Source organism: Plecotus auritus, assembly GCF_963455305.1.
Source record: "Plecotus auritus genome assembly, chromosome: 1".
Taxonomy (NCBI): Eukaryota; Metazoa; Chordata; class Mammalia; order Chiroptera; family Vespertilionidae; genus Plecotus; species Plecotus auritus.
The window spans coordinates 20,921,993-20,944,966 of NC_137770.1; the positions used below are offsets into that span (position 1 = coordinate 20,921,993).

The 22,974-nt window shown below is 39.3% G+C and overlaps 1 protein-coding gene across 1 annotated transcript in view; it reads left to right on the top strand.

The window, feature by feature from the left end:
• Window positions 1-22,974, top strand: part of CEP128 (centrosomal protein 128) — a 384,557-nt gene that overhangs the window by 81,513 nt on the left and 280,070 nt on the right. The gene's annotated exons all lie outside the window — the stretch shown is intronic.

A 22,974-nucleotide genomic window follows, 5' to 3' on the forward strand; every position in this document is an offset into this window, starting at 1 on the left:
TGCCTGATTGCCCCTAACTGCTCTGCCTGCCAGCCTGATCATCCCCTAACCGCTCCCCTGCTGGCCTGATTAATACCTAACTGCTCCCCTGCTGGTCTGGTCACCCCCAACTGCCCTTTCGTGCCGGCATGATCTCGCCCCCAACTGCCCTCCCCTGCAGGCCTGATCTTGCCCCCAACTGCCCTCCCCTGCAGACCTGATCTCGCCCCCAACTGCCCTCCTCTGCTGGCCAATTTGGTTCTGATTGGTCATTTTCTATGCCAGTCAGCGTCAAAAGCTCCACCTCCTAGGCAGCCATTGGTTCCTCACAGTTGACCCAGATTTGGTTCTGATTGGTTGGTTTCTATGCCAGTCAGCGTCAAAAGCCCCGCCTCCTAGGCAGCCATTGGTTCCTTGCAATTCACCCAGATTTGATTCTGATTGGTCAGTTTCTATGCCAGTCAGCATCTCCAGGCCTATCTCTGGGCCTGATCATAGAGGCGGGGCTGATCAGCAGCTGCCCCAGGCTGCTTGCTAGTGGCTGAACAGCTGACATCTGGGAGAGAGAGAGAGAGGCTTGGCTGCTGGCGAGGGAGAGAGAAGCAGGGTCTGATCACCCTGCTTCTCTATCCAGGCCTCGCCAGCAGCTGCTGCCACTGCTGATCAGCCCCGCCTCTCTCTCTTCTCCGAGAGGTCAGCAGTTCAGCCTGCTGGCCTGCGGTGCACAGCCTGGTGAATGGTCGAGCCTCCCGGTTGTTGCGGATGTGATGGACCCAGGGTTTTTATATATTAGGATTCTTTCCCCCTTTTTAAAGTTGTCTTGCTAGACATGATTATTTTATTAGTTTTTGTTTTGACTATCTTACTTTATTTCTTCATCAACTTCTGCTCTTAACTTTATTATTTTTTACCCTTTTTTAATTTTTAGAATTACTTTTTAACTTATAAGTTAGAGCATTGTTTTTTCTGTTTTTAAATCTAATACTGTAAATTTATCACCAAATTACCATATGTTTTACGTGCTGTTCTTTTATGGTATTTTATTTCTAAATCTTTTAAGATTTCTCTCATGATTTCCTCTATAATTCAAGACTTATGTAGGGTGCCTTTTGTAACTTTCAATTATACGTGTTACTTACTTTTAAATTTTATTATTTATTTTAAATTTAATTCCTTTGAAATTTGTTGAACCTTCCATTTTGACCTAGTACCATCATCAATTTTTTAATAAGTATTCTCTGAGTAAAAAAAATTTAAATATATTTTCTGGTATTTGGATGCAAAATTTTATGTATGTCTGATGCACATACATACACAAGCATAGGTCGCTTCTGTAAATGTTGTTCATTCTTATTAAATATGTCAGTCTAAAGCCTCCCATTATGATAAGGTTTGTCAATTTATCCCTGTGATTTTTGTCAGTTTTGCTTTATCTATTTTGTGACTGTGGTTTCATGGATATAATTACTTCTTGGTCAGTTTTTAAATTATTAATTAGTGTTTGCCTGGACATTAGCATTCTTTGAATTGTTGTTTTCATGGCATATGATCTTCCCTCTCTATTTTAATCCTTCCTCTGTAGTTTTAATTTTATGTGCTTCCTATAAACATCTTATAGCTGGACTTAAACAAAAAATCTCACATGATGAATTATCTTTAACTAGAGGCCCGGTGCATGAAATTTGTGCATGGGGGAGTGGTCCCTCAGCCCAGCATGCACCCTCTCAAAATCTGGGACCCCGGATGTCCGACTGCCAGGATCCCTGTGCATTGGGCCTAAACTGGCAGTTGGACATCCCTCTTGCAATCTGGGACTGCTGGCCCCTAACTGCTTGCCTGCCTGCCTATTTGCCTCTAACCAATTGCCTGCCTGCCTGATCACCCCTAACCACTCTGCCTGCCTTCCTGCCTGATTGCCCCTAACCACTCGCCTGCCTGCCAGATCGCCCCTAACTGCCTCTGCCTGCCTGCCTGATTGCCGCTAACCACTTGCCTGCCTGCCTGATTGCCCCAACCACCTCTGCTTGCCTGCCTGATCGCCCCTAACCACTCTGCCTGCCTGATTGCCCCTAACCGCCTCTGCCTGCCTGATCGCCCCTAAGCACTCTCCCTGCCTGCCTGATTGACCCTAACTGCCTCTGCTTGCTTTCCTGATCGCCCCTAACTGCTCGCCTGCCTGCCTGATTGCCCCTAACTGCTCGCTGTGGGGCGGCCGGCTGGGGTTAGGGGCCGTGGTCATTCTGGTCTCTGGTCGTTCCGCCATTTTGGTTGCTGGGCTTTTATTATATAGGATGGCTTCATTAGTGAGTTTACATTTATGATTATTGATATATTTGGAAATGTTTTTATCATTTTATTTTATATATATATATTTTAAAATTGATTTTTAGAGGGAGGGGAAGGGAGAATAGAGTGATAGAAATATCAATGAGAGACGAACATTATCCATCAGTTGCCTCCTGCACCCATTCCCACTGGGGATCCAGCCGCAACCTGAGCTTGTGCCCTGACAGGGAATTGAACTGGTGACCTCTTGGTTCTCGGGTAGACACTCAACTACTGAGCCACACCAGTTGGGCTATTTTTTAAAGATCTCTTCTTTTAATTTTTTTCCTCCTCTTTATTACTTGTTTAATATTGGATTGAAATGTGTTATATATTTATTTTTATACTTACTGCTGGTTTTGAAGCTATAGATTATATTTCCATTCTTAGATGGGTATTCTGAAATTTAAACATTACATTTTTTTTTAATAAGGTAGGTTTAAAAAAATATTTTTATTGATTTCAGAGAGGAAGGGAAAGGGAAGAGAGACAAAAACATAAATGATGAGAGACAATAATTGATCAGCTGCCTCCTGCATGCCCCCTGCTAGGGATCGAGTCCACAACCTGGGCATGTGCCTTGACTGGGAATCAAAACTGTGACCTTCCGGTTCATAGGTTGATGTTCAACCACTGAGCCATGCCAGCCAGGCTAACCATTACATATTTAGCTACAAATTATTCTAAGAAATCTGTGCTCTAGCTACAGTGATTTTTTTCTCAGTGTCTCATTGGGACATTTTTCTTCTGATTCTTAGCATAACTTTTCCCTTCTCGTCTCTCCTCGGCCTTAATTGCCACCTCTTCAGAGAGAACTTCCTTGCCCCCCTCATTTCTAAAATAGCCCCTTTCAGCCACTCTACTCTCTTTCAGATCATATTAACTTTTTCTATAGCACTTAACACCATCTATAATTTTTTTTTATTTGCTTACTTATGTTATTGTATGTCTTCCCCATTAGAATGTAAACTCCACTGGCAGGAACTTTGTTCAACACGCCTGTTTCTGGGGCATGTAGTGCATTGTTTATCACATAGCAGACATTCTGCAAATAGTTGTTGAAGGAATGAGTGTTCTTTTCACATATGAATGACCAGTTGGCTGCATGTAACATTTTTAGTTAAAAAAAATCTGTCTTTGAAAACCAAGATGGCGGCATAGGTAAACACCTAAACTGCTGCCTCGCACAACAATTTCAAAACTACAACTAAAAGACAGAACGGACACCATCCAGAACCACAGGAAAGCTGGCTGAGTGAAAATTCTACAACTAGAAGGAAAGAGAAAAGCTCACAGAGAATTGGAGGTACGGCAAAGGGTCTTTGTGCGCGCAGAGAGGAAGGGCGGCTGAAAGCCTGGCTGACTTTCTCTGGCAGAAGGGGGAAGGAAGCCCCCGACCGCACTGAACCCCAGTTCTGACTGCACTGAACCCCAGTTCCGGGCGAGCCCCTGGGGACCCACGCTCTTGTGGGGGGAGTCTGGACTCTCTGGTGGAGACTCGGGAGCCGGGGAAGGCGGAGGACTGAAAGCGCGTGCGCGCCAGTGCGCACAAAGGCTGCGGAGGTTGCCACAGGCTTTCCCTAGTGGAAGGGAGTCAGAGGCTCCTGAATGCACTGAGCCCCAGTTCTGACTGCAGTGAACCCCAGTTCCAGGCGAGCCTCTGGGGACCCATGCTCTTGTGGGCGGCGTCTGGACTCTCGGGCGGAGACTCGGGAGCTGGGGAAGGCGGAGGACTGAAAGCGTGCACGCGCCAGTGCGCACAAAGGCTGCGGAGGTTGCCACAGGCTTTCCCTAGTGGAGGGGAGTCAGAGGCTCCTGAATGCACTGAGCCCCAGTTCTGACTGCAGTGAACCCCAGTTCCAGGCGAGCCCCTGGGGACCCACGCTCTTGTGGGGGGCGTCTGGAATCTCGGGCGGAGACTCGGGAGCCGGGAAGGCAGAGGTCTGAAGGCACGCACGTGCACGCAAGGGCAAGGCTGACGGGAAGCCAAGACTGAGACCCCACCCCATCCAAGCTGAGCACAGAGGCTACTGCAATTTGGCAAGTCTAATCCTATAAGGCTGTCTCCAGCACCGAACTTCTCCCAGCATAGACACAGCTGATCCTTACAGCCAACTGGCCTGGAGGTCAATTCTTCCCAGTGATACCAACAACAATCAAGACTTAATTACAACAAGGCTGTACACACAGTCCACAAAGGGGTGCACCAAGAGTGTCCACCTCAGGTTAACTGGGGAGGCAGACCCACTGGGCCATATTGGAAACCTAGCACACAAATCTACCTTACCAACTCAGGGAAGAAGTGAAAATGCGGCGTCAAAGAATCAGATCACAAACGAAAGAAATGGAGGAAAACAAATGACTGGATATAGAATTCAAAACCACGGTTATAAGGCTTTTTAAGAATATCCTAGAAAAGGCCGATAAATATAACGAGACCCTCGAAGATATGAAAAAGGACCAACTAGAAATTAAACATACACTGACTGAAATAAAAAATATTATACAGAGACCCAAAAACAGACTAGAGGAACACAAAAATCAAGTCAAAGAATTGAATTACAAAGAAGTAAAAAACACTCAACCGAAAAGGCAAAAAGCAAAAAAAAAAATTCAAAAAGTTGAAGATAATGTAAGAAGACTCTGGGACAACTTCAAGCATACCAACATCAGAATTATGGGGGTGCCAGAAGAAGAGAGAGAGCAAGATACTGAAAACCTATTTGAAGAAATAATGACCGAAAACTTCCCCCACCTGGTGAAAGAAATAGACTTACAAGTCCAGGAAGCCCACAGAACCCCAAACAAAAGGAATCCAAAGAGGACCACACCAAGACACATCATAATTAAAATGCCAAGAGCAAAAGACAAAGAGAAAATATTAAAAGCAGCAAGAGAAAAACAGTTAGTTACCTACAAGGGAGCATCCATACGACTGTCAGCTGACTTTTCAACAGAAACTATGCAGGCCTGACTGGAGTGGCAAGAAATTTTCAATGTGATGAATAGCAAGAACCTACAACCAAGATTACTCTACCCAGCAAAGCTATCATTCAGAATTGAAGGGCAGATAAAGAGTTTCACAGACAAGAAAAAGCTAAAGGAGTTCATCACCACCAAACCAGTATTACATGAAATGCTGAAAGGTATTCTTAAAGAAGAGGAAGAAGAAAAAAGTAAAGATAAAAATTATGAACAACAAATACATATCTCTCAACAAGTGAACCTAAAAATCAAGTGAATTAAAAACCTGAGGAACAGAATAATCTGGTGAATATAATAGAATCAGGGGCATAGAAAGGGAGTGGACTGACAATTCTCAGGGGGAAAGGGGTATGGGGGGTTCATGAAGAGACTGGACAAAAATCATACACCTATGGATGAGGACAGTGGGGGGGAGGTAAGGGCAGAAGGTGGGGTGGGAAATGGGTGGAGGGGAGCTATTGGGGGAAAAAGGAGAAATAATTGTAATAATCTGAATAAAGATTTATTTAAAAAAAAATAAACAAGATGAAGGGCCAAAAAAAAATCTGTCTTTAAGGTTTGTACACATTATTTTATTGTTTTGCTCTTATTCTTGCAGAGAAGAAAGTGACGGTAACTAATTTTAATTTCTTTGAAGTTTGTATGTAGAAATTTAAATGATTTAACTAAAGTCCCACAAACATTTTTCAAGAATTCAGATTGTCACAATTATATTTTAAATATTTAAACTTTGTAAAAGGAGCATTTTGATATAGAAGGTTACTGTTTTTTAATTTTCTTTATTGTTTAAAGTATTAATATGTCTCCTTTTCCCCCCATTGACCTCTCCCTAGCCGTTCCCACCCCCCAGCACATGCCCTCACCCTACTAGTGTCTGTGTCCATTGGTTGTGCTTATAAGCATGTATCCAAGTCCTTTGGTTGATCTTTAGCCCCCCACCCCTTCCCTCTGAGGTTGGACGATCTGTTTGATGCTTCTATGTCTCTGAATCTATTTTTGTTCATCAGTTTATGTTCATTATATTCCACAAATGAGTGAGATCATGTGATATTTATCTTTCTCTGACTGGCTTATTTCACTTAGCATAATGCTCTCCAGTTCCATCCATGCTGTTGCAAATGGTAAGAGCTTCTTCTTCTTCTTCTTCTTCTTCTTCTTCTTCTTCTTCTTCTTCTTCTTCTTCTTCTTCTTCTTCTTCTTCTTCTTCCTCCTCCTCCTCCTCCTCCTCCTCCTCCTCCTCCTCCTCCTCCTCCTCCTCCTCCTTCTTCTTCTTCTTCTTCTTCTTTTTTACAGCAGTGTAGTATTCCATTGTGTAGATGTACCACAATTTTTTAAACCACTCATCTGCTGATGGGCACTTAGGCTGTTTCCAAATCTTAGCTATTGTAAATTGTGCTGCTATGAACATAGGGGTGCATATATCCTTTCTGATTGGTGTTTCTGATTTCTTGGGATATATTCCTAGAAGTGGGATTACTGGGTCAAATGGGAGTTCCATTTTTAATTTTTTGAGGATACTCCATTCTGTTTTCCACAGTGGCTGCACCAGTCTGCATTCCCACTAGCGGTGCACAAGAGTTCCTTTTTCTCTGCATCCTCACCAGCATTTATCCTTTGTTGATTTGTTGCTGATAGCCATTCTGACAGGTGTGAGATGGTACCTCATTGTTGTTTTGATTTGCATCTCTCGGATGATTAGTGACTTTGAGCATGTTTTTATATGTCTCTTGGCCTTCTGTATGTCCTCTTTCGAAAAGTGTCTATTTAGGTCCTTTGCCCATTTTTTGATTGGATCATTTATCTTCCTTTTGTTAAGTTGTATGAGTTCCCTATAAATTTTGGAGATTAAACCCTTATTGGAGATGACATTGGCAAATATGTTCTCCCATGCTGTGGCTCTCTTGTTATTTTGCTGTGCAGAAGCTTTTTATTTTGATTCCATTTGTTTATTTTCTTTTTATTTTCCATTGCCCTAGGAGCTGTATTGGTAAAATATTGCTTCGACATATGTCTGATATTTTGCTGCCTATGGATTCTTCTAAGATTTTTATGGTTTCCCGTCTTACATTTAAGTCCTTTATTCATTTTGAGTTTATTTTTATGTATGGTGTAAGTTGGTGCTCTAGTTTCATTTTTTTGCATATATCTGATCAATTTTCCCAGCACCATTTATTGAGGAGACTGTCTTGACTCCATTGTATGCTCTTGACTCCTTTGTCAAATATTAATTGAGCATAATGGCTTGGGTCTATTTCTGGGTCCTCTGTTCTGTTCCACTGGTCTATATGTCTGTTCTTGTGCCAATACCAGGCTGTTTTGAGAACAGTGGCTTTGTAATACAGCTTGATATCTGGTATTGTGATCCTTCCTACTTTGTTCTTCTTTCTCAGGATTGCTGTGCCTATTTGGGGTCTTTTTTTATTCCATATTAATTTTTGGAGAGTTTGTTCTAGGTCTGTGAAATATGCTGTTGGTATTTTAAACTATAGATTGCTTTGGATAGTCTGGAATTTTAATGATGTTGATTCTACCAATCCATGAACACAGTATATTCTTCCATTTGTTTATGTCTTCCTCTATCTCTTTTTTCAACGTCCTCTAGTTTTCTGAATACAGGTCTTTTACCTCCTTAGTTAAGTTTATTCCTAGGCATCTTAATATTTTTTGTTGCAATGATAATAGGTAACTATTTTTCAAATTATACCGGGAATTTAAGAAAACTGGATTTCTTATATATTAAGGTCTAATAGACAAGTTAGAAAAAGAGAGCAGCCCAGATACATGAATTATAAAAGTAAGACTCTTCGAAATATTAATTATGATTTTGGAAAGAATGGTAATTCGGCCACGTGTATGTTAATAAATGGACTCTCATGGAATTTTACCTTTACTATGGCTCAATATCAAACACTGATTAACTTTGGTTTGAGGACACTGCAAATAATGGACAGAAAAGACTTTGAAAGACTGCAGATACACTTTTTTTTCTATTGTAATTTTCAAAATGTTGGTAAGGGAAAGAAGTCTTTTAACTCAGGTTTTTACATAATTTCCATTACCTGTTTCAAATTCAGATGATAAAAATCTTAGGATACTTAATAGGGAATTACTACAGGTTTCTGACCACTAGTCGTCAGTATTGAACCATCTGTTGTGACCCAACAGGCAGATTTTATTAAAGTTGCTAACCTTGGTTGAAAAATGATTCTTTATAATATATATACACCTCAACTCTTAGGGCTTCCTGAAAGTATACTTGGCACAAATATTGTAACTGAAAAAATTTAATTAATTATAGCTATTTTAAATTTTAAGTTTAATACAGTGTTGCTCTCCACTGTTGAAAAATAAATTATGACACACTTATACATGATAAGACATCTGCTATGTTTAACAGTAAAACTGTCATTTCTATGCTTTTTTTGTTAGAGTTTCCTGCATGCTTCCTATTCAGGGTTACAGTTCCTTCCTCCCTCTCTGCCTTCCGCCCTCTGCGGAAGAATCTTTTTTACATATAATAAAATAATTAGATGCTATAATTTGAAATGAGTTTATTTCCCTGGAATCATATTCCATGCCCCTTTCCACATTTTATGTCTCTAAGCCATACGAAAGTGTCTCAAAGATACTTTATCTAAATTTTTATCATATATAGATCCAAACCTTTCTCTTAATTGTAATTTTTTTCTCCTTAATAATCACTGCCTTTGTACCCTGCTGTCCACCCACTCCACTTACAATCGTTTTCTACTGATGTTCCTAATGCTGTGAGTTCTCACTTTGGCTAATTTTGTTTGTTTTCTGTACTTTATAGAAAAGCTGTATTATGACTCATTGCATTTCTAGTTAATTTCCATTTCTATTCTGTACACTGGATCCTTTTTAAAATTTATTTGAATACTGAATCTTTGGCATTATTTCTCAAGGAATGAAAAACTCAGGTTTTTACATCTATTCCCATGTTATGGTCAAGTTACAGCTACAACTTTATTATATATCTAGAGGCCATAGCACGAAATTCGTGCACTTGGGGGATGAGTCCCTCAGCCCAGCCTGCACCCTCTTGCAGTCTGGGAGCCCTCGGGTGATGTTCAACTGACGGCTTAGGCCCCTAAGTGGCATTCTTAGTGCTGCCATGGATGCTGGAGCGGCTCCCGCCACTGCTGCTGTGCTCAGCAGCTGTGGGCCCTGCTCTGGGCTTCTGGCTGAGTGGCGCTCCCCCTGTGGGAGCACACTGACCACCAGGAGGTAGCTCCTGTGCTGAGCATCTGCCCCCTGGTGGTCAGCGCATGTCATAGCGACCAGTCGTTCCACCGTTCAGTCGATTTGCATATTTGCCTTTTATTATATAGACTAGAGGCCCGGTACACGAAATTCGTGCACGGAGGGGGGGGGTGTCCCTCAGCCCAGCCTGCACCCTCTCCAATCTGGGACCCCTCGAGGGATGTCCGACTGCCCGTTTAGGCCCGATCCTACTGATAAGATCAGGCCTAAATGGCAATCAGACATTCCTCTCACAATCCAGGACTGCTAGCTCCCAACTGCTCGCCTGCCTGCCTTCCTGATTGCCCCTAACTGCTTCTGCCTGCCAGCCTGATCACCCCCTAACCACTCCTCTGCCAGCCTGATTGATGCCTAACTGCTCCCCTGCCAGCCTGTTTTCCCCTAACTGCCCTCCCCTGCCAGCCTGGTCACCCCTAACTGCCCTCCCCTGCAGGCATGGTCACCCCTAACTGCCCTCCCCTGCAGGCCTGGTCCCCCCCAACTGCCCTTCCCTGCAGGCCTGGTCACCCCCAACTTCCCTCCTCTGCTGGCCTGGTCATCCCTAACTGCCCTCCCCTACAGGCTTGATCACCCCCAACTGCCCTCCCTTGCAGGCCTGTTCCCCCTCAACTGCTCTCTACTCCTGGCCTGATCACCCACAACTGCCCTCCCTTGCAGGCCTGGTCCCTCCCAACTGCCCTCCCCTGCTGTCCATCTTGTGGTGGCCATCTTGTGTCCACATGGGGGAATCCATCTTTGACCACATGGGGGCAGCCATCTTGTGTGTTGGAGTGATGATCAATTTGCATATTACTCTTTTATTAGATAGGATTTATTTAATGGGGCTTATAGGGCAGTGAGAAAAAGTTACAGTCTTGTTTATTATCTGAGGTTGAGACCCTTGAAACATTGCTGTCCAGTATCAGTCTTGGGTGGGAATAAGTTAGAGGGATGCTGTGATTCAAAGCCACAATGCCTGGACAGTTTGGTCACTGGGGTTCCAATTCCTGTTCTTTTCCCTTCTGACCTGTGGACTCGTACAGAAGGTGCTAAACCTCGTGTGTGTGTGTATGAGCATGTGCACATGTGTGTGGTTCATCCTAATAAGTGGCTCATATGATTTATTTTTCTTAAAATGATGGATACTCATCTTGATAAAATAGTTTCAATTTTGTTTTTAAAAACGTATGTCTCCTTATATCCTTGCCTTCTGCATTTCTCCCATATTTCAATCCAGTCCATCATTAAATCCTGTCAGCTCTATTTTAAAAATATTTTCTGAATTGGTAGCTACTCTTCCCCTTTTACCTGACTGCTCTCCTCTATCATCTTGCCAGTATTGTTGCCTATCTGGGCTGGTACAGTAGCCTCGTTTCCATTCCTCCCTCCTTACAGATTTCCCCACAGAATTAGATAATGTTTCTTCAAAACTCTTAAAAAATGTGTTGCTTTTTAAAATCACATTCAGAATGAGATCTGAAGTCCTCAGCCTATAGGGCCCCTTTGATCTAGTCCCTATATGCCCCATCACCGAATTTTCTGTGGTTCTTCCTCTTGCCCACTCTAGACCAAGTGCATGGCCTTCTTGCTTTTTCATAGACATTGTCAGGAACCCTCCTGCTCCTGGACATTTGCACATTCCATTTCCAGAGGCAGGGATTTTCATTTCTGAAAACAATTGCATTGCTTATGCCCTCATGTCTTTCAGAGCTCCACTTCAGAAAGGCCTTGATAACTCTCCTAAGGTACCCTGTCTTCATGCCTGACCCCCTTCCACTGCTCTGTTTCCTCTTTGTGATGCTGTTCTTTGCCTATCATTTGCTGTCTTCCTGATTCAGGCTTTGTGAAGGCAGGCACTCAGTCTGTTGTGTTCATTGCTGTGTCGCTAGCACCTAGAGCAGTTGCTGGCCTAGAATAAGGTCCCAGTAGGTGTTTCTTGAAGGAATGAACAAATAAATGTTGCATACTATGTAGCAGCACTATATGTAGTAAAATATCATACTATGTACCTACTATGTGCTAGTTACTGTGCTGGTGACTAGGGATGTAAAGATACTTAAATGCTGCCTTGCCCTTTAGAGGCTCCCAGTTGAGTTGAGGAAATAGAAATGTTAACAATCACTGTAATCCAGTAAGGGTATCATTTCAGCTTTGCAGAGGTCTAGAGTAGGCCAAGGGGGAGAGAGTTACCCTTTCTGGCCCTTTGGGAAAATTTGGGTGGGAGGGGTTCCTTTTTGGTGAGACTGGGTTTTCAAATTTTAGACATTTCTTCTATGAATGTGATTTTCTACACCACTGCTTTTTCTTACATGATAATAAGCACTTTACCAATCTATGGCTGAAATGCTTATTTAAATTCTGACTCACTATACTTTCGATTCACAACATTGCTTTTTGTTTTATCATTTTATACCATACTAATTATTTCCTTCTCTCTTTTATGTTTGTTACCTGTGGACAAGTTGTGTGTGTGTGTGTGTGTGTGTGTGTGTGTTTGCAAGGATAAAATAAACACTGTTTTCTCTAAAGTTGTGAAAGAACCATTAATGTCAACATGCTAATGGAAAGGAAATAGATGGGAAAGAATGATCAGCTATTATGGGATTTGTCTTTCAACGCTGGTTGAGCACTGTTTGGCACAGCTTGATTGTGAAGTTCCTGACATATCATGTTCTTTAGTTTTCTCCCTTAGTCATTTTCTTGATTTCCCTTCTTACCACCTGTACCTACCTCTCACCCCTTATTTAACTTAGTCTACTTTATTAGGCATTGGGCATTTCAGGGGACACTAAAACCCTTGTAATATTCTCTATGTGGAAAATACATTTTTCACTAAACTGCCTATGGAAGAGAAGTTGGAAGAGATCTTGGATTTTTGTCTCTTTCAACCTTGCACTCACTCAATACTTGTATTTCCATTAATAGAGCAAACTCCCTGTATGGTTTATGCATGGATCTCAAAGACACAGTATCCATTAGCCATGCTATCTTTCTTGTATTGGGAAACATTGAGACTAATAGCTGGCTGGATTAAAGAATATTCCATTTTCATAATATATTTGAGGATCCTACTATTTAATATTAATAAAACAAAAGTTGAAAATTTAGCCTGGCTCAGTGGTTGAACATTGGCCTATGAACCAGGAAGTCACTATTGGATTCTGGGTCAGGGCAAGTGCCTGGGTTGTGGTCGATCCCATGGTATGAGGGGCAGCAGGAAGTGTGCCAGAGGCAGCTGATCAATGATTCTCTCTCATCTTTGATGTTTCTATCTCTCCCTTTTCTTTTCTCTCTGAAATCAATAAAAATATAAATATTTTTTTAAAAGCTGAAAGTTTAGAAATGTATTCTATATGGTAGAAGTGATATGCCAACTGTTAGTTTGTAAGTTAAGGCCTTTGGATTCTTGTGAAGCGTGCGATCTTATGAGATGATGTGTAGTTGTCCTGAAATTCTTATAATCTAATTTATATATAATTAACACTTATGTCATGTCTTCTTAGGCTTTTGACTTCATTAAGGACATTAATTATTAAATGCTTGTAATGTAGTTTCTACCCCATTTCACCTCCCCATTTCAATGATCTGTCTCCAAAATTCTCTCATGTATACTAACTTATATTTTCTTATTACTCAAGAAAATACTGTGTGTTTTTAAATATTGTGTGTTTCTCAGAATGTATTCTTGGGTTGATCATTTTGCTTGTAGCTTTCTTGTTCCAACTCTCATTAAAATTAGTCCTCATGCAATCTTTTTGCCCCCACCCACCACATTTTGTTCTGATTGTTTGCCCTCTAGGTTCTTGAAGAGTCCTTACTTGTCCTCTCTATCAGTACTGTGACTCTTTTATTTCACTTATTCTTAAGGATATATATATATATATAGGTGTTCGTGTAAAGCATCTCACATTCTGTTTGAAAATAGTTAAGGTTTACTTTATAAATAAATTACTTTTATTGCTCCTGTGAGTTGCATTTAAGTCTGACATATATTTTATGTACATACCTTATGATTAGATCTCAAATTATTGTTTAATCACATTTATTTTGCTGTGTGTACTTATTTGTTCTTGCCAATATTGTCCTTGTAAATTATAACTAACAAGGCTAGCATAAATCTGTGTTAGTCCCCTTGTGTGGCACCATATGCAAATAAACATTTAATGTTGTTAATGCTATGATGATGATGAAAAGTGTCTGTGCTCTTGTTGACTGAACAGCTGCCTGGCAATAGGCAGAGATTTTCTGAGTGCAGAACTTGTTTAATTTCTACTTTATGCTTTTCTTAAAGAATGGAATGTTTCTATCTACATTTTCAGTGAATTTATCCTAGACCATCTGTTTATAAAGTCCTTTTCCATCATTATCAATTAATATTTATTGGGCAACTACTGAGTGCATAGTAATATTGTGCAAACAAAGACCACTCTGCTACTGATAGACTTATTCATTCACTTGGTACTGTTTTATTTTGATTAGAAAACAGTAAATAAACAAAAAACAACTCAAATCCAAAGGCATAAAATAACATCCTCTAACTCTGAACAATGAAAGATATTGTATATTTACAGGGCGTTCTGCTCAAACACATCTAAACCTTGAGAAATTTTAAATTCAATTTCCATAATTATCTATCATCTTCTGTTTGTCAATAATTCTTATTCAGTGGTCCTGTATTTACAAAGTCAAATGAAGTATCATTTTGCTTTGGGATGTCTAATAAGACTATGAGTCTCTTTTTTGAGAGGAAGCTACTCAGATAAAAACAGACCCTCCACTAAGAGCATTTGCTTTTTGATTTTGAAGGAAATCCTGGAAAGTGCACTTGTTGGGCTCACATTTAACTTCACTTGCAAGATTTTTATTAAGTAAAAGGTTGCATAAAAATAAAATCCTTTCCAGTAAAAGCAGTGGCATTTTAGGGAATAATACTCATTACCATTGTTGCTTTTGAATTAAACAAGTTAAAGACTTGGATGCCTTTTTAGCATATCAACTTTATAGGCAGTAATTAAGGTCTTATTTTGCAGATTAGCAAACTTAATGATATTTGAAGAATGAAATTCTGACACTAATTAATAGGGGTTTTGCTTTTGAGCTATTCTTATAGTCATGAGTAGTGGGTTTTTGCTGATTCATCCATGATCTCTGGCCTACTTAGTCTTCCATGTGGCCTTTGGCTAAGTTTTAGGGTAAAGACTATGGCTATGGAACTGAGCAAAGGGAATTGGCTCTCACGGTGATTGAACCTATGACCTTGGTTAGCTTCATTGGCACAGGGTGACTTAACAAATCAGCCTCCATAAATACAGACATAGTGAAACCAATAAATTTGCTTATTATTCATTGGGAAAATAGGTCAGTAATGAGTGGTCATGTATCCTACTACCACAACAATTCCTGTGAGAGCTCTTGGGATTACTGAAATAATAAACACCTTATTGTAAGAAGACAAAAATACCAATGTCCTTAATGACTGATAAATCTTAGTTAACTACATGATATTTGATAATTACTCTAGCCTTTGAAAAACGGGAATGATTGCATCTTGTGGCTTGACTTACTGTACTTACCACTTGTATCTGGATAATACGCACAGTGCAACTGGCAGCAAGTTTTTAGAATTTCTCCCTTACTTAGATGATCCTGAAAATCTGCATGGTGTCATAATAGTGATAATCACTATTGGATCCTCTTTGGGTCTCTATCATGCATTTCTATTGTCACTTATTGATTTTTTTTTTTTTACATTGTAGATGTTTGTATGAAATTTTTGTTCCTTGGTTATGTTTGAAAAATATTTTTTTTTGAGCAATTTAAGTAAAATCCATTTAGCTGTTTTTGAATTAGATATTGGTTAAGGGATTTAGAATATGAATACATTGTTTTCTGCTTTCAAAAGAAACTTTTTTTTTGTTTGTTTTGGTTTTCATTGGCACAGATAATTCCCAACTGAATGAACTTAAAGGCTAAAATTTTCCATGACTTTAGCTAGTTCTCATGTGTGAAGAATTTCTAACATGATTTAGGAAAAACAAAATTTGGAAATTTAGAAATAAAATCTATTTTAATTTAAATGAGCAGTGCAGGTTTAAATAAAATTCTGCTGTATTATGTATATATATATTCCTTTTCAAAATAACTATTCTATTGATATTTGATGGTTTTAGAGCTGTGATTTAAGCTTCCAAAATAGGATTTTGTAAATAGACACCAGATTTCCATCTTTTAAATAAAAATTCCAATTAAATAAGGTTCTCATTATAGTGTTTTATGCATACTAAGTAATTAATAACATTTTGTCTTGATTTAAAATATAACAAATGTCTTTAAAGATATCTAAAAATTTTATTATACATAAATACAAACAACTAGTATCTTCTGTTTATAGCGTGTGTGGTCTAATTTGGGTCAAAATATTATATTTTGACACCTCAGATATTTTTTGCTGACTTTTATTTTATTCCTACATGAAGAATTTAGTTATAAAAATATAGTCAAATGAGCAATGAAGTCATAAGAAGACATAGGAAAACCTTAAAGGCATATTACTAAGTAAAAGACAATGTGAAAAGACCACATACTGTGTAATTCTGACTATCATATGACATTATGGAAATGAAAAAAAAAACTATGGAGGTAGTAAAAAGATCAGTGGTTGCCAGGAGATGAGGTAGGGAAGAGAGGGATGAGTAGGTGGAGCACAGAGGATTTTTATAGCAGTGAAGATACATTATAATATCTATATTCTACATATATAAAACCCTAATATGCAAATAGACCGAACAACAGAACAACCGAACAACCGGTCACTATGACATGCGCTGACCACCAGGGGGCGCATGTGAAACATAGTGGGCATCCTCAGCAGGCGGCAGAGCACGGAGCATGGGGGGCATTGGCTGCGGTGAGATGGTGGAGCAGGTGAGCAGGACCAGATCATGGTGGGGTGCCGGTCACTGTCATCAGGGCGAACCTCTGGTAGTTACTGAAAATTCTTTGCTCCCACGTGCTGCAGTCCTGCTGGGTGCTCGCACCCACTGTCGGCGCTGGAGCCACCGCTCACACCCGCTGCCAGCGTCCGGCACTGCCCCCGATTGCACGGGTGCAAGTGGCGGCTGCTGGCCCCAATTGCCTCTGTAGCTTCTCCACCTCCCCCTGCTTCTGAGGGGTGATCGGAGCAGCAGCTGCCTCTCACATCCACTGTCAGCGACAGCCCTGCTTGCACCTGCTGCTGGCACTGGCCCCGATTGCTCTGTGCTATCAGTGCATGGGAGTGGCGGGGGAGGGAAGCAGTGGGGCTGCCGGCAGACAGGGGACTGGAGGCCACAGTGGGAGGGGCTGGGCGAGGGCGAGGAGGATGGGCTGAGACCCGTCCCTGTGCCCACCACAGCCTTGTAGCCCACAGTTCCTTTCAAGGTGCATGAATTCGTACACTGGGCCCCTAGTGATACTATAATGATGGGTATATGTCATTATGTTTGTCCAAACCCATAGAATGTGCAACACCCAGGAAGTGAAGAATGCAGACTGTTGCAGCTACTATGGAAAATAGTATGGAGTCTCCTCAAAAAATTAAAAATGGACTGCCATTTGACTTGGTGATCCCACTTTTAGGAATATATCCTAAGAATCCCAAAACAACAATCAGAAAGAATATATGCACCCCTATGATCATAGCAGTGCTATTTACAATAGCTGAGATCTGGAAACAGCCCAAGTGCCCATCATAGGTGAGTGGGTAAACAAAGCTGTGGTACATCTACACAATGGGTTACTATGCAGCTGTAAAAAAGAAGTATCTCTTACCCTTTGAGACAGCATGGAGGGACCTGTAGAGTGCTAAACGAAATAAGCCAGTCAGAGAAAGATAAGTATCATGTAATCTCACTTATATGTGGAATCTAATGAACAAAATAAACTGATAAAAAAAATAGACCCAGAGACACTGAAGCATGCAATAGACTGACAAATTTCAGAGGGTAGGGGGATGAGTGGGAAGAGATCAACCAAAGAATTTATATGCATATATGCATAACCTATGGACATAGACAATAGAGTGGTAAAGACCCGAGGAGGGGGGTTGGAGCAGGGTGGAGGGGATAAATGGGGGCAAAAAAGGGAGACATCTGTAATAATTTTGACAGTAAAGATAAATAATGAAAAAAAAGTGAACCCTAATGTGAACTATGGACTCTGGACAATGATGATGCATCAGTGTAGGTTTATCATTTGTAATAAATGTACTATTCCATAGGAGGTTATTGATAATGGATGAGACTAGGGTCAGGGTGTATATGGGAACTCTGTACACTCCTCTCAGTTTTGCTGGGAACCTAAAACTGCTCCCAATCACAGTCTTTAACAAATATATATATAGTAAGAACAACTCTTTTTCTAATTATCAGTGACATGGCTTCTTCATTTTTTATTGTTACTGGAAAAAATATCTGACTTGAAAGTTTATACCTTTAAGTATAACGTTACTGACCTAATGTTGAATACGAGCACAGACTTGTTTTTCTATTCTTGTTGGTTTACCAGTGAATCTTCTACATGTTCTTACCCTTGTGACCAAAAGCATGCAACTGTAGCATGCTGAGTGATTAGGAAAGCTTATGTTCACTTTTTTTTTTCTTTTTGTAATTTCAGTGGCCTGTGTGGAACTTAAGATGTGACCTTTATTTCATTCCAACTCCATCATTCTTATCCAAGCTTGCTGGTCCATTTAAAGTAAACAAAGGGCCTTTAATTCTCTATTTGTTCTACATTTTTGAGTGTGTTATTTTTTTAGAACCTCCTGATAAACATGCATCTTGTCAAAGTTGTGGGAGTTTTTATGGTCAGATAAGATGTTTACATTTTCCTTTTCTCTCTTCCCCTCCTCTCTAGAAGGAAAGGAAGCATTTAAAAAAATGTAACTAAGAATTCAGAATCATCTACCTCTGAAAAACTGCAGTAGGACAATACTCAATGTTAGTCTTTTTAATGGAAATAGGCACACTTAAGGAAAAGAAGAAAAATTATTGTTATTAAAGATTTAAATGTGCCCTAGGGACCCTCTATTAAAGCTCAGTGTTGTTGCTGTGATCTAAAATGTGTAAAAAGACAGTCTGAATTCTAGAGCAGGGCACATGACAGCTTTATAGCTAAACTGCTTTTATGAAAAAAAAAAAAAAAAAAAAAAAAAAAAAAAAAAAAAAGCCCAACAAGCTTTAAAGGGCAAAATAACGGTAATAGAAATTCATTGGCATGTGATGTTTTTTCTCTTTTTATAACTGCTTTTACTGGGTCAATTTTAATATAATTCTAAGCTGCTTGATCTAAGTCAAATGGAAAAGAAATCCACTGCAGGCTTATACATTTTAAAAAGGTGGTAAATGTGTTGAAGTTTATTATTAAGGTTTAAAGAAATGGCTTCTAATTTTGATTCAGTTAATTTTTAAAATGTTGCTCGTTGAGTATTGTCTGGGTTTACAGAAGTTTAAAGTGCATTAATATATATTTACTAGGTCTTCAGAGTTAGATTTTCTTTAATCTTTGATTTTAAATTAGATAATGTAAGAAGCAGGGTCAATATTCTGGGCTAGAATTTTGCTTGTGTGTTTGCTTGTTTACTGACTCTTGGTGTAGAAGAAGCAGAAATAATGTTCAGACTTGATGTCATTTCTAGCTGATATGGTGGAAATGCAGTAATTTGCTGTGGGTTGATCCTCAATATCTCACTTTTTCTCCTCTACTGAAAACAATAGGATTTAAGTTCTCATTGACTGAGTTTTCCAAAACTTACTTATCCTTAGAGAAAAATGAGAAATAAAAAAGAAGAGTATTAAACAACATTTTAGACAACAAGTAGAGCTACAATAGAAAAATATATTATTTTAGAAAAGTGTTATTATAAATTACTGGTCAGATGTTGAAGATGGCAACTGAGGAGAAAAGGAAATTTTATTACAAATCCCTAGATATCCAAGGAATTAGAGGTTCTCTTATTCAACAAGCTCATATATGGAAATTTGGATTTTTCAAAGAACAGTTGACTTCCAGAAGAATTATGTTTTTATAGGGTATAATTTCATGTACTAGAAATAGAAAACACAGTTTGATTAATTAAAGTTCAGCTTATTGATTTTTATTCCTTTAACAAGTAAAATTAATATTTATACTTATTATAAGAAATGAAGATTAAGTATCTGTTAGTGTGAGAATGAGAGTCATTATTTCCCATATTGCCCTTTAAGCGGATGATTCCTGGTAACTGCCAGGTCCTTTCTTTACAGGGTGGGGCACGTGGGAGTGTTGGGCATGGTTATGAGCATTCAAAATTGAGAACTGTAATAGAAGCAAATTGCTCTGCATAACTTGGACAGGGAGATTTAGAAGCATGTGGGGAAGGTCCAGAAGCAGCAAAAACAAAACAAACAACTAATGAGGCTGGGCAGGATGTAGGGGAACAGGAAAGAAGGGTAATTCCTGGTTGGTAGAGTTGCCCAAGAGGATTTAGAGGATACTCAATGTTTGATGGGGCTTTGATGAGTAGTGAGTACCTCTACGTAGCCTTATGTAAATTTTAGATCACTCAGTGCTTTTGGTGTAAGCAGGTAGCCTTATGTAAATTCTAGATCACTCTATGCTTTTGGTGTAAGCAGGTTATCTTGGGATGAATACAAAGAGGTTCCACATTCTGCTTACTGGTGGGCACTGGCCTGTGAGTTAACTTACTAGGAATCTGGGTTACATTAGACTGTAAGGTTTGATGGGGGAAAATTTGTAGGCCAAAAAGAACTCATAGTGTTATAGTTGGTCTGGCTTTGAGCTAAAATTGGTGGGTGAAACTTTAATGATACTTGCATAGCCTCAAAATAATCTAGTAAAATATTTGTTAGTTACTTTGGTGATTTTAACATATTTCCACACATTCTTTGAAACTCTCCCTCTGGGAGGTGGAGCTTAATTTTTTTTTCTTTGAGTATGGGCTGAGCTTAGTGACTCTTTTAACAAATAGTGTATGGAAAGGAGACTAACTTTATGGTAAGGAAATTTGGCAGATACCACCTTACCTTAATTGAGCGCTCAAGGTTAACATCCCCAGTCCTGAGTCATGTTGATACTATGTACCCTGCAATGTGATGCAATGAGAAGGGCGCTTACCTCTGTTGTATCCTCCACACCCCCTCCAAATTTATGAGCCCTGTCTAATCATGAGAAGACATCAGAAAAACCCAAACTGAGGGAAATTCTATAAAATAACTGACCTGAATTTACCTGGAGTATCTCTTCACAAATGCTGAGATCAAAAAACAAGGAAAGACTGAGAAACTTTCACAGACTGAGAAACTTTTGCAGATTGGAAGCTGCTCCATAGTACCCTGAATTGGATTTTGGTACAAAAGAGAACATTTGGAAGTTGAATAAAGGCTGTAGCTTAATGTTTTTGCAACAATGTTAATGTCTTAGTTTTGATAAACATACCATGGTCATATAAGATGTTAATTTTAGGAAACAACTGTGAAGGGTATATGGTAACTTTGAGCTATTTTTACAACTGTTCTGTAAAGTTAAATTATTTCAAAAATAAATTAAAATAAGCCCATTCATGAGCTTTCTTTACTAAGGAAAAGACTAGCCCTAGCCACTTTGGTTCAGTGGATGGAGTGTTGGCCCGTGAACTGAAGGGTCCGGGGTTCGATTTCAGTCAAGGGCACATACCTCAGTTGCAGGCTCCAACCCCTCACCTCCTGGGGCACATGCAGAAGGCAACCAATCAGTGTGTTTCTCTCTCTCTCTAAAAAAAAAGAAGAAAAGACTAAAATGATGACTTGTGAAACAGCAAAAGGTTATTAACTTTTTGACTTAAACCCCAAAATAAATATTTATTTTCCAATATTACTCCACCATGATAATTGTTTTCCCAGAAAGAAAAACAACTTGGTGCTTGAGAAAATACGGCAATTAATAAAGGTGGGAGAAATTGGGAAAACTTACATGTATGTGATGAACAGCATTGGCCAAGACAACAGCAAGGTGAAATTGCTATTCAGAGATTATAAAGGAATATTTATTCATCCATTTCAATCACATATGTTTGCCACCTAAAATGTGCCAAGTCCTGTGTTAGAAGTAAAAGGTGATCCTGACAGTTGAGGTTTCTGGCCGTTTGAAGCTTACACCATAGCGACACCAAAGCTTTTGTATTACTCTTTGGAAATGTAAGCCTCTGGATAAATAAGGATTAGTTTGAATGTCTATCTAAGTAAAATTAAGCATATAAATGTGAGTTAAACATATTCTTAATGCACTTAATCAAAATGAAGTCTGCAAACATATGGGAAATGTTAATATAACTTTCTTGTTTTTTTATGTAAAGTGTTATAGGATTTTAAAAATGTGAGTTTTGGAAATCATAAAAAAGGGACAGAAATGGATTAATTCCAGTTAGTAAAATGGAAAAATTTCTTCACTGGAGAATTTTCCAACAAGCCAAAATTGAATAGATTATGTATACATAGAATTAAATATTATTACAAATTTTACCCTACAATAAAGAACAAAAGCAAACATTAAAATCGCTTGATAGCTACCTGAAAGTATTATGATTGCAATACTTTATCAATGTTAACAATTCAGTAATTATTATAGTCTTTTATTGTACCTTTTAATGCTTTATAAGTATCAAATTATTTAGTCTTCATATCCACCCTGTAAGGTTGATATTATTATTTCCTCAGAGAGCCTGAGTCTACATCCTGTTTCTGTCACTAAGTAGGTGAATGACCTAGTTAGAATGGGCAAGTTATTCAATGACTTGTACTCCAACTTCCCACTTCATAAAATGGGCTTAGTAATAACACATGGAATTATCATAAAGAGTAAATTTTATATTCAATATATGTAATGTATTTTTTAAATATATGTAAGGAGAAGCAGAATGCCTGGATATGGTAAATGCTATAAAAGTGTTACAATATTACTATACTCAAAGTATTTTTCATTCTGATGATGTCTCTCTTTTTTTTTTTTAAATTATCTTTATTGTTGAAATTATTACAGATGTCCCCCTTTTTTCCCTATTGACCCCCTCCATTCCACCCCTGTTCCTCCCCCGCCACAGGCCTTCACCACACTATTGTGTCCATGGGTTATGCATATGCATATAAGTTCTTTGGTTAATCTGTCTCCCCACCCTCCACCCTGCCTTTTCTCTGAGATTCATCAGTCTGTTCCATGCTTCTGTATCTCTGATGATGTTTCTTTCTTCAGTTACTTTTTATTTGTGGGAGTAGGAGCCATGGCAGAGCCGTAATCTCATGGGTAGAGGGCCATGGATGTTTTATGTACGTGCATATTAGTAGCCCCTAGCACAGTGCATTGCATGTTATAAATGCACATAGAAGTTATTTGTTAGATAAGTGTATGAAATTG